Below are 17,912 nucleotides of genomic sequence, written 5' to 3'. Positions count from 1 at the left end.
GTTTAAATAGGTCTCAGATATGAAAAGAATGAAAACTCTCCAGAGTAGAGATCATATGTACAAAGGAATACAGGTGAGAAATGACGTGTACTGCTGACATAATGAACCACGTTGCTTTCAACATAGGGCCAGGAATTGATAGGCAGAGTTGACACAGGAAAACATGAACAAAGGGAAATCATCACAAATTTCTAAAGAACTGTGATAGAATCAATGTAGTAGAAAGATTAAGCCAGTAGTGGCAGCAAGGTTGAAGTACAGTAGAGATTCATCAGTTGCAGGGATTATGTTGTATCTCCAGAACCCAAAGAAGACCTCTTCTGTGGGTATGAAAAACATCTTGTTCAAGCAGCACATATTTTTAAAAGTTAAAATTCTGTTAGGGGTACTAATAAAAAATATTTTAGATTCACTTCATCAAACTTCTGAAACTTAAAATAAAAAAACAATGTAGAGAGACTTAAGACTGTGTAATAGTGAAGAGAACTTAGCTAGGGTAAGAGGTGGTCATTTGCAATCAAGAGAGTTAAAAAAAAATCTCTGAAAGAAAAAAGTAGACATGAGTATATGGATACCATAAGCAGAACATAACACACCAGGAGAAGCTGCAACTGGAATGAAAGCCCACTAGGATCGTAGAAAGATTCTAGGCTCGGACATACCCAGGAACTGCCTCTATTGGAAATGAGGGAAGAGGTGGGAAGGGAGGCTAAGAACAGAGATCAACTAAAGATCTGAATATAGGAAGACTACACTACTCACATATTCCGCCTTCTTCTTCCATCTCTGCCCACAGAAAATACACAGAGCCTAGTATTGATCACCAGACAAAAATGATAACAGAAAGAGAAATTTCCTTTGTGGAAAAGATGGCCAACCATCAACCAAAACTCTGACACCCTCTTCCATAGTTTAGAGTGATGCTGGGGCCAATGGACAGATCACTTGCTCCCTGGCAACCTACATTTCATTCAAGTTGGTGTCCAGTTTAAAAAATTACGTGTGGTGATGCACAATTGTAATCCCAGTGACCTGGGAGGCTGAGGCAGGAGAATTGCAAGTTCAAGGCCAGCTTCAGCAACTTAGTGAGGCCCTAAGCAACTTAGCAAGAACCTGTCTCTAAATAAAATATTTTTAAAAAGGGCTGGGGATGTTGCCCAGTGATTGAATGCCCCTGGGTTCAATCCATGGTAACAAAAAAAAAAATTTATTTTAAAAAGTTACTTTAATAATAAACAAAATCCAAGAACTGACTTTGTATTTTTTCAATGACTAGAGATAGTTTAAAGATGTGAAACTATAAAAGCAGCCACTTCTTCAGATGACACAGAGGCAGAACCATGAAGTTTCTATGAGTTTAAAAAATAATATAGTAATCAACAAAAAAGGGTATATACGTAATATATGTATAAATTCATTATATTAAGTATAAAACAATTAACCCTGAAACTAATATAATTAATATAATATTGTATATATTTTATATGTATAAAATATGCATTAATTTCCTCCCAAAAAATGTTTTATTACAAACATGAGACAAATAAAAGAAAAACTGGCCAGGCAAAAGCTAAGCAGTTAAAAATATTAGTTGAAAACATTAAAGAAAACTATTATAAATGGATGTTAACAGTGATAAACTTTTTAATATAGTCTACATATTAATAGGAAAAATATTGTCGGGTCCTTATAAAGTCATCTCAATACAAAGGTACATTATGACATTCTGCTGCATGAACTTTGAACAGTTATTGTTCAAAAAGATACTATTAAAAACTAAACTGTGTTCAATCTGATTATAGACTATTACATGGTACCTAATTAATATGTACTTTTTAAAAGTTTCTGTTTAGTTAAAAACTTTGTTCTTTTTTTCCCCCCAAGTACTAGAGATTGAACACAAGGACACTCTACCAATGAGCAATATTCACAGTCCTTCTTTTTTTTTTTTTTTTCTTTTTGAGACAGGGTCTCACTAGTTTATTTAGGATCTCAAATAAAAACTTCATTTCTTAAAACTTTTTTGCATCTAGACAGAATAACATGTCTCCTTTTAGCCAACGGAATGTAAGCAGAAGCAATATGTCATTTCCTGGACAATGCAGTTAAGTGCCTTTCTCCATTCTCTTCCCCTTCCCCTGTCTGGAGACAGAGAACCACAAAGCAGTTTTCCTTAAGAACAACAGAACAATAAGACAGAAGGAATTCAGGGCATTAAATCATTATGTGGTGGAAAGATGCCTGCTGAGAACAATCTTATTGAACTGTCGGAATGAGTAAAAATAAATAAATAAATAAATTGCTATTTTGTTAAGTCATTGAAATTTTCAGGCTTACTTGTTACAGCAATCAGCATTTTTATTAGAGTCTTTATCTTGAAAGGAAGAAAGGGAAGGAAAACCACCATAAGTGAGCTTTACACTATGGTTTTAGTGACCCAGAGATAAGACTTCTTTTGTGCCATTTGAGAGACCAACAACCTGAAAGTCAGCTCCCTCTCCCTCACAATAAATAAAAGCCTGACAGCTGGCATGTTCTACCATATATACTCATATTAATATGAAGAATAAAGGCAGGAGGATCACATGTTCAAATCCAGCCTTAGTAACTTAGCACGGCCCTAAGAAACTTACTGAGACCTGTCTCAAAATAAAAAAGGGCTAGGAATGTTGCTCAGTGATTAAGCACTCCTGGGTTCAATCCCCATACCAAAAAAAAAAAAAAAAAAGGAAAACGAAGAATAGGGAAAGGGAGAAGAAGGAGAAGTCTCCTTCTTAGAAGAACATAAGTAGATAGAATGAAAGGGATGCACATAATTATGATCAAGTGGTCAGATGTGCTAGACTGAACTACTCTTGTATTATCTTATCATGAGCAGCTAGTAGTACTGTTAATGCTTTCAACATTCTGCCTGGAAATTATTTCCTTGCCCAATAACAGTTTCATTACTTATGCTTTCTTTCATTTTACTTCAGACAATGGTCTTATAAAATGATTGGTTATGAAACAACAGAGTTCACAATTTTTTTCAGCCTCCAGGAAGTTTTCTTGCTGACTATCACCTAGTACTGAATCTAATACCATGTTTTAGGTTTTCATTTTATCAGCACCCTGCTTGTAGGTACCCACTTATATAGTCAGCATTCTCCACATAACAACCAACCACAAAATCTCAGTAGTACACAAAAAATAAACATGGATTTCTCCCTTAGAAATAAGTTCTGGAGGTCAACTGGGGCAGCTCTGATTTGGGCCATACAGATCATGTTGACATCTATTCCATATTTCTCCTTCTGCGGCTCAAATGCTGGGCAGCAGACACTTGGACATGTTGTGTTCATGCAATGATCAAAATCTTACAAAGGAACATGTGAAAACATTGGAGACTTCTTAAGGCCCAAGCTCAAAACTGATGTATTATGACTTCTGTCTGTGTTCTTTTGGTCAAAGCAACTCAGAAGAGCAAGCCCAACATAAGTTATCAAGGAGGAAATATACCCTTTCAGAGAGGTGGAAAAGAAGAAAGAAATGAATATTCACTGAACAATTATCTTTCTTATTCTAATTCACTTTATTGTAGACAAAAGATTATGATTACTACATGGCACAAGCTGGTTAGTTATCAGAACCAAATAAAAATTAAAATTAACTATCAAATATTGATAAAATATGGGAAAGGGAAGGGGAGTAATGTCATTGAAATAAATTTTTATCTTTTCTAAAAAGGAGTAATCAGATGATGTCTAAAGTTAATTAATCAAAGAGCATGGGTAAAATCATATAATTTAAAGATACCCAAGAACCAAATACTCACATGTTTCAAAATGTTTCTGGGGTAGGACTGAAAATAGAAGTAAGGGAAGAGAAAGAGGTGTTTTTCATCAAAAGTGCTTTTGTACTATATCTTTTGGTTATCATGTTCTTGTATTACTCTGATTAAGAAAATGAAGTAGTACATGAATAAAATGTTCAACATCACTACTCATCAAAGAAATGCAAATCAAAACCACAAGGAGATATTACCTCACCCCAATAAGAATAGTTGTTATCAAAAAGACTTAACATAACAAGTGCTACTTCAATAAAGAAATAGAGATTCTGAAACAAAATCAAGCAAAAATCCTCAAAATGAAGGAATCAATAAACCAAGTAAAAAAATTCAATGGAAAGCATTGCCAATAGAGTAGACCACATTCAAGCAATAAAGACAAAATATGTAATCTTGAAAATAAAGTTGACCATGGAGAACTTCCCATAACCTGAAAAGACCAAATTTAAGATTTATCAGGATAGATGAAGGCTCAGAAATACAAATCAAAGGAATGCACAATTTTTCAATAAAATAATATCAGAAAATTTCTCAAACCTAAAGAATGAAATGGAAAATCAGATACTGGAGGCTTACAGGACCCCAAATATATAAAATTTCAACAGACCCACACCAAGGCACATTATTATGAAAATGACTAACACACTGAATAAGGATAGAATTTTAAAGGCTTCCAAAGAAAAATGTCAGGTTACAATTAGAGGGAAAACAAATTGGATTTCAGCTGATTTATCAACTCAGACCCTCAAAGCTAGGAGGTCCTGGAACAACATATACCAAGCTCTGAAAGAAAATGGATATCAGACAAGAATACTAAGCCTGACAAAATTAAATTTCAGAATTGATGATGAACTGTGGCATTTATACACAATGGAGTATTACGCAGCACTAAAAAATGACAAAATCATGGATTTTGCAGGGAAATGGATGGCATTAGAGCAGATTATGCTAAGTGAAGCTAGCCAATCCTTAAAAAACAAATGCCAAATGTCTTCTTTGATATAAAGAGAGCAACTAAGATCAGAACAGGGAAGAAGAGCATGAGGAAAAGATTAACATTAAACAGAGACGAGTGGGGGGAGAGAAAGGGAGAGAGAAGGGAAACTATGGAAATGGAAGGAGACCCTCATTGTTACACAAAATTACATATAAGAGTTTGTGAGGGGAAAAGGGAAAAAAAACAAGGGAGAGAATTAAACAACAGCAGATGGGGTAGAGAGGGAAGATGAGAGGGAAGGGGAGGGGGGATAGTAGGGGATAGGAAAGGTAGCAGAATACAACAGTCATTAATATGGTATTATGTAAAAATGTGGATGTGTAACCGATGTGATTCTGCAACTTGTATTTGGGGTAAAAAATGGGAGTTCATAACCCACTTGAATCAAATGTATGGAAGATGATATGTCATGAGCTTTGTAATGTTTTGAACAACCAATAAAAAAAAAAAAAAAGAATTGATGATGAAATAAAATCTTCCATGATAAATAAAAGTTAAAAGAATTCACAATTAGAAAGCCTGTACAACAAAACATTCTCAATAAAATATTTCATGAAGAAGAAATGAGAAATAAAAGTGAAAGTTTTTTGGTTAATGCTCTCTCTGTGGTACTTGTGGTAAAGATTTTCTCCCATTATGTAGGCTCTCTCTTCGTGTTATTTAATAATTAAAATCAGAGCTGAAGTCAATGAAATTGAAACAATTCAAAAATTGACAATACAAAAAGTTGGTTCTTTGAAAAAATAAATAAAATTGATAAACCTCCTGGCCATGCTAATGAAAAGAAAGAAAGAGAAAAATCAAATTACTAAAATGTGTGATGAAAAAGGAAATATCACAATGGATACAACTGAAATACAGAAGATAATTAAAAACTATTTTGAAAATATACTCTAATTAAATAGAAAATCTTAAAGACATTGACAAATTTCTAGAGACATATGAACAACCCAAACTGAATCAAGAGGATATACATGATTTAAACAGATCAATTTCAAGTAATGAAATAGAAGATGGTACCAAAAGCCTATCAATCAAGAAACACCCAGGACCAGAAAGATCCTAAGCCGAGCTCCACAAGACCTTCAAAGAAGAATTAACAACAATACTCATCAAAGTATTCCATGAAATGGAAAAGGATAGAACCCTTCCAAACTCATTCTATGAAGCTAGTATCACCCTGATAACAAAACCAGATTAAGACACATCAAGGAAAGAAAACTTCAGACCAATATTCCTGATGCAAAAATTCTCAATAAAATTTGGGCAAATTGCATACAAAACATATTAAAATGATAGTGCACCACAAGCAAGTGGGGTTCATCCCAAGGATAAAGGTTGGTTCAACATGGAAATCAACAAGTGTAATTCATCACATCAATAGACTTAAAAACAAGAATCATAATCACATCAATAGATGCAGAAAAAACATTTTACAAAATACAGCACCCTTCATGTTTAAAACATTAGAAAAACTAGGAATAGTAGAAACATATCCCAATACTGTAAAAGCTATCTATGCTAAACCCAAGGCCAACATCATTCTAAATGGAGAAAATTGGAAAGCATTCCCTCTAAAACCAGGAACAAAAAAAGGATGCCCTCTTTTCACTTCTATTCAACATCACTCTTGAAACTCTAGCTAGAGCAATTAGACAGGAAAAAGAAATTAAAGGGATATAAATAGGAAAAGAAGAACTCAAATTATCACTATTTGCTGATGATATGATTCTACATTTAGAAGATCCAAAACATTCCACTAGAAAACTTCTAGAACTAATAAATGAATTCATAAAATGAAACATGTTCCTATACATCAGTGATTAATCTACTGAAAGAGAATTAGGAAAACTACCCCATTCACAATAGTCTCAAAAAAAAATACTTGGGAATCAATTCAACAAAAGAGATAAAAGATCTCTACAATGAAAACTACAGAATACTACAGGAAGAAACTGAAGAAGACCTTAGAAGATGGAAAGATCTCCCATACTCCTGAATAGGCAGAATGAATATTGTCAAAATGGCCATACGACCAAAAGATTTAATACAGATTTAATGCAATTTCTATTTAAATTCCAATGACATCCTTCATAAAACTAGAAAAAAAAAACAATTATGAAATTCATTTGGAAAAATAAGAGACCCAAAATAGCTAGCAACACCAGGCCTTAAACTATACCCCGGAGCTATGGTTACAAAAACAGCATGGTATTGACACCAAAACAGACATGAAGACCAATGGTAGTGAATAGAAGACAGAGACAAACCCACACATAGGGGTTCTGTGTTTGGGATTGCGGTCTCTGATAAACTTCATGATTGTGGCATGCTTGGTGGATAGGAAGTTTCTGTGCAAAGGCACAGAATACCTGGCTACTGGGAAACTTCCATGTAAAAGTCATGGGATGCCTGGCTGCTATAAGCAATGTTCTTCAGGAGAGTTTCAACCTTGATCTCAGTCACATAACTGGGGATAAAGGAACTTGCTGGCTTGATAACTACAATGTTTCACCAAGCTCCAGTGCTCCTGGATCTGCCTGCCTAACAGTAACTTCAGACAATGGACTTTCTTGAGAGCTGCACAAAGCTCCTAACATTACATATTGTAACTATAAAATGTAACTGCAGAATAAGCAACCTTACTGATATTCTACACAATAATGTAGTTATGGTACTAATAATCTAATGTAACCTATTGGTATAAATATACATGGCCGCTTGGACAAGGAGCCACTCTGCCACTTTCCTGCCTCTGCACCTTGTCTCTGTGTCTCCCTTTATTATTGATCCTTACACCCACATAAATACAGTTATTGCATACTAGACAAAAGCACCAAAAACATTCATTGGAGAAAAAAATAGGTTCTTCAACAAATGATGCTGGGAAAACTGGAAATCCACATGTAACAAAATTAAATTAAGTCCCTATCTCTCACCCTGTGCAAAACTCAACTCAAAGTGGATCAAAGACTTAGGCACTAGAACAGAGACCCTGCACTCAACAGAAGAGAGAAGTAGGCTCAAATCTTCACTATGTTGGCCTAGGATCTAACTTCCTTGAGAAGTCTCCTAAAGTGCAAAAAGTAAAATTAAGAATAAATAAATGGGATGGATTCAAACTAAAAAGCTTCTTCTACCACCTAATTTGAAAATAATTTGATTGTTAATCTAGCTTCTTTCTGATACAAGTACTTAAGTTATAAGTGTTCATCTGAGTACCATTTCATCCTAGAGATTCTGATATTTTAAGCTTTTATTATCTCCTAGTTCAAAACACTTTTTATTTACTTTTCTTGTACTTTCTTCTTTGACCTGTGAGATATTTATAAGTGTGCCATTTAATTTTGAAGTAGTTGAGATGTGGGGGTGGTGTTCTGTGTCTTAAAGTGATTGATTTCTAATGTAATAAATCATGTAGGAAACACAGTCTGCATGATTTCAAATTTTTTAAAAAAGTAATGGAATGATTTTTATATTTATTGTATTGGGTACATATATGTCAAAACTGACCAAACTGCATACTTCAAAATAAATAATAACAAGTGCTAGAGGAGATGTGGAGAGAAGAGAAAACATGAACACCATTGTTAGAAATATAAATCAGTACAGACATGATAAAAAACAGTGTGGAAGTTCCTCAAAACATTAAAAATAGAACTACCAAATGATCCAGCTATCCTACTCCTAGGCATAAATCCAAAGGAAATTGAAATCAGTATTCCAAAGAGACATCTACACTCCGATATCAACTACAGCACTGTTCACAATAGCCAAAAGGTGGAAACAACCCAAACATCCATCAACTGATGAATGGATAAAGAAACTGTGGTGTACATGTACAATGGAATACTATTTCACCATTGAAAAAGAATTAAATCCTATTATTTGTGGCAACATGGATGGAACTGGAGATAATCATGTAGTACAAAATAAGTCAGGAATGGAAAGACAAGTACCACATGATCCTGCTCATATGTGAAATCTAAAAAAGTGGATCTCATAAAAGCTAAGAGCTACCAGAAACTGGAATAGCAGGAGGTGATGGGGAGCTGATCAATGGATACTAAGTATCAATACTAATACTAAGTATCAATAGATACTAAGGAGCAAGAATTTCTGTTTGCTATTGCACAGCATGGTGATTACAGTTAGCAATAATGTACTGTACATTTCAAAAACTAAAAGCAAGGGTTTGAAATGTTTTCACCATACATAAATAATAAATATTTGATGGCATAAGAGGGTTGAACCTGATTTAAACATGATTCCATGTATACATGTACAGAATATTACATGGTATCTCATTAATAAGTACAACTTTTATGTTTCATGTACCTTTAAATGTAAAAAATAAAACAAAATAATGAATTTCTACTAGAAACTTCTTGCTGGATTTCAGAGGTGTAAGAACCTTCCTCTACAAACTGAACACTTAGGGATAAACTCTATAACCTTCAAGTAAATAGAAAACTTGTTATATTTTGTGGCATGAAAGTATGGTTTCCCCCTTAATAGTCAATATAAATGAAAAAGTAGTTTTAGGCATCTCTGGATAAAGAGTCACTAAGCCATGGTGTCTATGTACCAGACAGATTTCTGAATGGTTGCTGGACTACATTATATTCCAAAGAAAGTTCCTTTCTCTCTGTGTTAGTCAGTTTTTCATCATTATGACCAAAATGTCCAACAAGAATAACTTAGAGGAATAAAAGTACAATTTTGACTCATAGTTTCAAAAGTTCAGTCCATGATGAGCCAACTCCATTGCTCTGGACTCAAAGTGAAGCAGAATATCATGGTAGAAAAACACAGCGGAGGAGTACTGCTCCATTCATGGCAGTCAGGAAGCAGAGAGAGCCAGGGAAGGGATCACAAGAAAAATGAACACTTCCAGGACATGCCCCCAGTGATTCACCCCTTCCAGCCACATCCCATCTGTTATAATTACTACCTACTTACCCCATCCAAATTAGAGTGGACTGATTAGGTTACAACTCTCATGATCTAATCATTTTACCTCTGACTATCCCTGCATTAACACAGAGCTTTTGAGGAGTACCTCATATCCAAACCCTAACATTCTGCCCCCTTCAAAGGTCATGTTCATCTCACAATGAAAAATGGGTTTAGTTCATCTCCAGGAATTTCCATAATCTTACAAGTTCCAGCATTTACCCAAAGTACAACTCCAAAGTCTCAACTGAGACTCAAGGCAAACTCTTAGCTGTGAGCCCTACAAAGATCAAAATCAAACTGGGTGTGGTAGTGCATGCTTTAATCTCAGCAGCTTGGGACTCTGAGGCAGGAGGATCTCAAGTTAAAGCCAGCCTCAGCAAAAGTGAAGTGCTAAGCAACTCAGTGAGACTCTGTCTCTAAATAGAGGTGGGTATGTGGCTCAGTGGTTGAGTGCCCTGAGTTCAACCCCAGTACTAAAAAAAAATTAAAATCAAGTTACATATAGACATAAACAGAGGTACAGAGTAAACATTCCCATTCCAAAAGGGAGGAATAGCAGAATGAAGAGATGAAACTAAAATATATCCTAAACCCAGATGGGCAAATATTTTCTATTATTCCACATCCAGTGCATGGTCAGATGTTGATGAAATTCTTTCTCCAAAGGGCTTGGGAAATCCAATTCCTTTGGTCTTGCCAGTTTCAGTGATTGCAGCCTCTCTCTTAACCTGGGTCTCTCTGAAGCTAGCAGCTTTCCTCAGCATACAGTCCATATTATTGGAATCTCTTCATTCAGGGGGGTCTCCATAGCAGTTTCATCTTCCTTCTCATAGCATATGCATCATCCTTTCAGGGGCTTACCACAGGGATTGCAATTTTGCCACATTTTGCTTGGCCTCCCAGGCTTTCCTTTGAAATCTTAGTGGAAGCCTCCATAACCCCCTAACACTAGCACTTGCGTTCATGCACAACCAGAGAGAGCCAAGGTCTGCCACCAGCATGAGCAGTAATCATGCTTCCTACAACCAAGGCGCAAAAGCTTCTAACTGCTTAGTTTGCTGAGAATACTAAAAAAAATCTTTGGAAAAAAAACTTCCTAGACACTCCTGGGCAAGCAGGATGCTCCTATGTTCTCTTAAAGTAGTTTACACTTCTACACCCTAGAGACTCTAATGGGTATGGTCTTACAAATTCCTGAGATGCTCTCAGGTCATCTTTCCTAGCACCTCTGTGCAAAGTACTTAGCATCTCTTTAGTGGCTATAATCTCCTTAACTACCACATCATTCTTGACCCCAATTTTACATGGACTTTTCTAGCCAAACTATATGTCTTTTTAATCCTTCAGCTTTGCTTTCTGCTCCAAATTTTCATAGCAAATAGCTAAAAATTGCTAAAAAAATCCATACTATTGATTAAACACTGATCAGTGCCTCGAAAAGCTTACAGTAAAATAAAAAGGACTTTACAGAAAGTGATAATAAAGGAAATTGAGCAGGGAAGCTGGTCACTTTCCTTATCTCCATTCTTTAGGTGAGTTTCAAAACAGAGGATTGTGGTTGTAAAGTAAAAGAATATACTTATAAAACACCTGAAGAACTCCATCTCGAGTGGGCACACGGTCTATCCCACATATTCCCCTTCCTTATACAGTGGTACTCTCCTCCCTTATATATCAGCCTGCCACCACTAAGGAGTGCATGAGTAATAAAATATCCAAAATCCCTCAATTGTGACCTCCATGTTCTTTCTTTAGGACTGGTAAACAGTATGCTAGGGCATTTGCTTCCCTGAGGCTGAACATACATCACTGCCTGAATGTTGCATTGCCTTGGTATTTCCTCCACCAGATTTATTAGGCCCTAGCCTTTAAATTCAGCCCCACACAAAGTCTCAAACATTGGGAAAAAGTACACAAGTTCTTTGCCAGAATATAACACAAAAAGTCTCCAAGCCAATTCCCAGAAGAATCTTTATTCCCCTCTGAAACCTTATGAGCAGAGTCTTTACTGTCTGCATTCTGGTCTTCTGAGCTCTAACCAGAATCACCCATTAAGCTCTGTCTATAACATTCTATGATTTCTTCAACCTACATGCCCAAATTTTTCCAAACCCCTCCCGCAAACCATTTCCAAAGGCTTCTGAACCACATGGGCAGATTGTCACACCAATAAGTCCACTTTGGCTACCAATTTATGTGATGGTCAACTTTTTGTTGCTGTGACCAAAATTACCCACCTCTTCCAAATAATTTAGAGGAGGAAAAGTTTATTTATTTATTTATTTATTTATTTGGTTCACAGTTCAGAGGTTTAATCCATGGTGGACCAAATCCATTGCTCTGGACCCAGAGAGAGGCATAATGGAAGCATGTGGTGGAGGAGTGCTGCTCCATTCATGGAAACGAAGAAGTAGAGAGAATGAGGGGAAGAGGTTGCATAGACGATGAACTCTTCCAGGGCATGAACCCAGTGATCCACCTCCTTCAACCAGGCCCCAACTACCTAAAAAGTTACCACATAGTTAGTCCATTTGAACTAGGATGAACTAATTAGGTTATAGTTCTCATAATCTAATCATTTTACCTAAGAATATTCCTTCATTAATATAGGAGTTGGGGGGAGCACCTCATATCTAAAGCATCTCACTCTCTCTCTCCCTACCTCCATCCCTCCCTCCCTCCCTCCCTCTCTTTTGTTTTTTAGTTGTAGATAGACACAATACCTTTATTTTATTTATTTATCTTTATGTGGTGCTGAGGATCTAACCCAGGGCCTCACACATGCTAGGTAAGTGCTCTACCACTGAGCTACAACACCCTAATCCATATATCCATCTGTCCAAATCATTGAACACATTATTCCATCCAACTAAATCTGGTTCTGTTATGCTCATAATAAAGTAAAAGTATAAAGTGGTAATATAAGGATTTTACCTTTTCCCTTAAAGAACTAGGAAATGTAAAAACAGAGTTCACCTTCCCACTGGTGGGGAAGCATCCTCTGGTAAGTCACAATCTTCCACACTCCCTATCATATTACAAACTCGCACAACCAACTGGAGTGTTGGTGTTGGTAAGCTCTGATAACATATAAGCAACCTGTTACATCTAGGCCAAGACAGCCAATGAATGACATGGCCTTTGTCTTGCATTCAGCTCACCAATGTAGACCCAGCCTCCCCTGTAAGATGAGCTGCCCAAAATACCTTATTTCTTTCTTTCTGTTTTGTTTAGTTGTCTTTTATTGTCACTACTAGGAACTGAACCAAGAGACTATTTACCACTGTGCTGTAACCCCAGCCATATGTGTGTGTGTGTGTGTGTGTGTATATATATATATAAAATTATATATATATAATTTTAGTTGTAGATGGACACAATGCCTTTATTTTATTTATTTAGTTGGTTTTATGTAGTGCTGAGGATCAAACCCAGTATTTCACACATGCTAGGCAAGCACTCTACCACCGAGCTACAGCCCCAGTCCACCCCAGCCCTTTTTTATTTTGAGATAGGGTCTCACTACGTTGCCCAGGTTGACCTTGAACTTGCAATCTTCCTTCTCAGCATCCTGAGTTTCTGAGATAATTCCTCATTTCTTTTTCCTATAATATGATCCTACAAGGAACTACTCTATTAGATAACAGTGGAGAGAAAAAAAATCAGGTTTCCAAATCTATTCTCCCCTAGGCAAATTTATTGGATACATATTAACAGATAATTGGAAGGGATTCATACCTTCCAACTGCATTCAAAACCTAGGACTTCCTTCAGGAAAAAAAAAACAAAAACAAAAGAAACAAACAAACAAAAAAAAAAACCAAAAACCACTTTTTCCAGAAATATTTAAATTTGGGAAATTTTCACATTTACTAGTAGCCCTAAGCCCTGGCTAAAATAAAACCTATCACTGGTTATTTTTTTCTCTTATAAAATGACAAGTGATTCAGTATAATAAAAGTTATATTTAACACACAACTAGTTGCCACATTTAAGCAATAACAGGGAGACAGCTATCTATGTAGGATATATTTAATATCCTAATCACCTCATTGGAAAAGCACTAAACTTAGCATGTTTTAAAAGGAGGAATATGAGAATATTGAATACTTAATTTGTTTACCAGAAAAAAATACATTTAGAAGAGTATGTCTCTATAAAATAATTAATCACATATGTAAAGAAAAAAACAGAACCATTGACTATGAACAGGCAGGCATATCAATTCAGGAGAACAAATATCTACCTTGATATTTTAGTCATATCCACCACTGGTTGCCTGGGTTTCAAGTCCAAATATGCATGATGGTTGCTATAGTGACAATATTCCACTTTTGGAATCTGGAACTTAGTAGTACTAGGTACTTATGAGCTTCATAAAACCACCAGTACTTCTTCCCACATTCTGAATCATAGCTCAGACTTTAGAACTTCATAAAATGTGTTTTTATGCTGTCCTTTGAATTCAGTTTTGTCACTTTATCAGCATAGAGTATGTATGTGTGTGTATGCATATATGTAGAGAGAGAGAGTCAAAAGAAATAATCTAACTAGCATGTTAAATATACATACTCATAAAACATTTAATTAGTATTAAAGATGAGTTGATAAGAATTTTGTTCATCATTTACAGTTTTATTACTATAACTGGGCAAGGCCATATCTTAAAAATCCATGTCTTAGTTAATGGTTATTAATAACAATATTCCTATCATTCATCATGTAATAGGAAAACATAAAATTCAAATATACACTATGAAGCAGAATCTTATTTTAAGGAAGGTTGATATATTTTTGTTTCCTTTATGAATAATTCCTCATAATTAAAGGCTAATTATTAATGATGCCCCAGAAAAAGGCAGCTCATTGCTAGCAAAATGCTAAGGAAAGAAATATCAATCTCAAATCAGAGTACATTTCCAGATGGTCAAAAAGCCAGGAAATCAGAACCCTCATGCATTGTTAGTGGGAATGGAAAATGGTGTAGCCACCTCTGAACAGTTTGGCAATTTCTCATAAAGTTACACATACAACCCCTTTCACTCCTAGTTATCTCAAGAGAAATTAAAATGTATGTCCAGGGGCTGGAGACATGGCTCAGTGTTAGAGCACTTGCCTAGCATTCACGAAGTCTTCAATACCAAGTCTGAAAATAAATAAATAGATAGACAGAAAAAATAAATAAAAACTTCAAAGACTTGCACATGAATGTTTCATAGCAACATTACTCTTTAGAGCCTCAAACTAGAAATAATTAAAATATTCATTAACAAATGAATGAGTAGACCACATACACACACAAAAATTCCATGCCATGGAATGCTATTCAGCAACATAAAGGGATGAATTACTGACATATGCTGGTCATGTATGAAACTCAGAAACATTATGCTAAGTGTAAGAAGATGAAAGTGGACACTCTGTGGTGGCCTCTCATAGACCAGACTCTGCTTGCTCACTCATCTTGCTCCGCTTGCTCAGCAAGCATGTCTGACAAATCCCATATGGCTAAAAAGGAGCAATTCAGTAACTCAAAATGGAAAAGATAAATACGAGAAAAATCCTCCACCTTTCAAAGAAATGATTGAACAGGAGAAGCAAGCAGACAAATCATAAAGAGGTATACATGGCCAATATGCACTGTACATTCCAAGCAGTAACTTCTTATTTTACTTTCTTTAGCTGTTTACCTTTGTAAGATGCAAACAGGTTGAATCCAGTTTAAATGACTATGCTACCCCTTTTATGTCAAGAACTACTAGCAAATAATCCCAGCTCTTGCCTCTTCCATCTGCAGGTCCAGCTAGCAGGGAAAAAAAGAACTGGCTAGGTGGGAGGACAGTGAAATCTAGAGTAGAATCTATGCTAACCCAAGGTGTTCTGCAGACTATAAATACAGTTTAACAGGACCCATTTTCCTGTCATAACCCACGATTTTTACTAAAAATAATAAACAATTGTTTTTTTTAAAAAAAAAAAGAAGAAAAAAAAAGACCATATATCACATGATTTCATTTATTTTAAATGTCTGAAAAAAGCAAATTTACAGAGACAGAATGTATATTGGTAGTTGCTCGGAGACAGAACAGATTAGCTGCAGATGGCCAAGAGGAATCCTGAGGGATGAAAATGTTCTAAAACTGATTTATGGTGATGATTGCACCACTTGGTAAAATTACTAAAAATCGTCATCAACTTGGATGAATTTCATGACGTGTAAAATTTATCTCAATTTAATAGTGGGTTTTTGTTAAGAGTCAGAAAACAATAGAGCTGCAAGGATTCACACGCTTGTATAGATGAAGAAAGCAAAGACCAAAGAGGTTATGAGCAATTTGTTTAAAGATCTCCTACTTAGATCACAGCAAAACCAAAACAGGGAAAAAAAATCAAAATCTAGCCTCACTCTCCTACCCATTGTGTTATATCTACTGAAACCACTCAAGGAATTTTTTAAGACTATAATAATTACACAGAATTGATAGGTGTTTTAGAAGCATCAAGATTTGAGAATCAACAACTATAACTGCTTAAAATTTATAAACCATTAATAAATACATTATATATATATATAAAATATTCTTCAGAAAGAGCTAAGAAAATTCACTTATCATCCTCCAAAGCCATAAAAACTTGCTTTCAAAATGACTGACAAAAAAAAAAGAGACAATTACACATTTTTTTTCTGCTTTTCCAAAAGGAGCTAATATTTCAGGGTAAATAAATGATCCTAGTGTATGAAAGAAAGCATCTGCAGAACAAAAATTAATAAATGTAGATGGAATGAAAGAATGCAAAATTGTCATTTTATAACCCCTAATAAAAATTATTCAGGCAAGAATTATGAATTACTATCAAACCCATTCAGTGAATGGTTGATGGGAGAATTGGACATTTGTAGGAAACAAAAATCACACTGCACAGGTTAGTCTTTTTGAAGGAAGGAAAAAATACCACAGAACTTTACATGGAAGATCAAGATATCATCAGCCTAATCCACAAATAGTCATTGTAAAACTATTTTTGATTGTTCAAATAAATGTGATTTCATGTGAAGTACTCAACATCACATAAAGGCTAAAGTCTTTATTAATTTGCATATTTATAAGAAATACAGGAAATAGAGGTGAAATTTGAACACCAAAAGAAAGTAGTCAAGTACAGAAGGTAAAATATTCCATCTCAGGCAATTAACCTGGTCTTTTTAAAAAATCAGTTTAAAAACAAGTGGGGGGCGGGGGGGGGAGGTGCTGGGGTTGTGGCTCAGTGGCAGAGTGCTTGCCTCAAAGATAAATAAACTTAAAGAAAAAAGATCTCCCAAGAATAAAACAATTTAAAAAAATTGTGGGAATTGTGAACACTGACAATCAAAAGACTAAACCAGCGCATGCCTGTAATTCCAGCCAGTGGGGAAGCTGAAGCAGGAGGATCAGGAGGATCACAAATTGAACACCAGCCTAAGCAATTTAGTGAGTTTGCTAAGCAACTCAGTGAGACCCTGTCTCTAAAGAAAATACAAAAATGAGCTGGGAATGTGTGCTCCTGAGTTCTGAGTTCAATCCCAGGTACCCGCCTCCCCCCCAAAAAACTTTTAATTTTTAGATTAAAAGAAACGATATAGACAACCAAATATAAAGGTGGTCTTTAATTGGATCCTGGTTGGGAGAAAGCAGCTTTAACAGACAATCGGAAAATAACTCCAAATTTGTATAAGGAATATTAGACAATACTGAAATTTTGCCAAGTGTGAGGTTATTTTTTTATTATTTTTTTTTAGAGAGAATTTTAATATTTATTCTTTAGTTTTCGGCGGACACAACATCTTTGTTTGCATGTGGTGCTGAGGATAGAACCTGGGCCACACGCATGCCAGGTGAGCACGCTACCGCTTGAGCCACATCCTCAGCCCATGAGGTTATTCTTTTTATACAGGAATATGTTTCATAGACATACAATGAACTAACTAAAATATCTAGATGTCTAAAGGTCACTTCAAAATACTTCAAAGAATTAAATTTAAAATCCAAGCCTTAACTTCCTAATTCACTGCTGTTACCACTAAATGCTTGTTAAATATTCATAAAATATAACTACACAGAACTCTTGCACGCAAGAGTTGAAAAGTGA

This window comes from Marmota monax, unplaced genomic scaffold (genome assembly GCF_021218885.2).
Source record: "Marmota monax isolate L192 unplaced genomic scaffold, Marmota_monax_Labrador192_F-V1.1 WCK01_AAM20220418_F8-fsc00001, whole genome shotgun sequence".
In the NCBI taxonomy this organism is placed as follows: Eukaryota; Metazoa; Chordata; class Mammalia; order Rodentia; family Sciuridae; genus Marmota; species Marmota monax.
The sequence above is the reverse complement of the archived record's forward strand: the minus strand, read 5'-3'. Positions refer to the sequence as shown.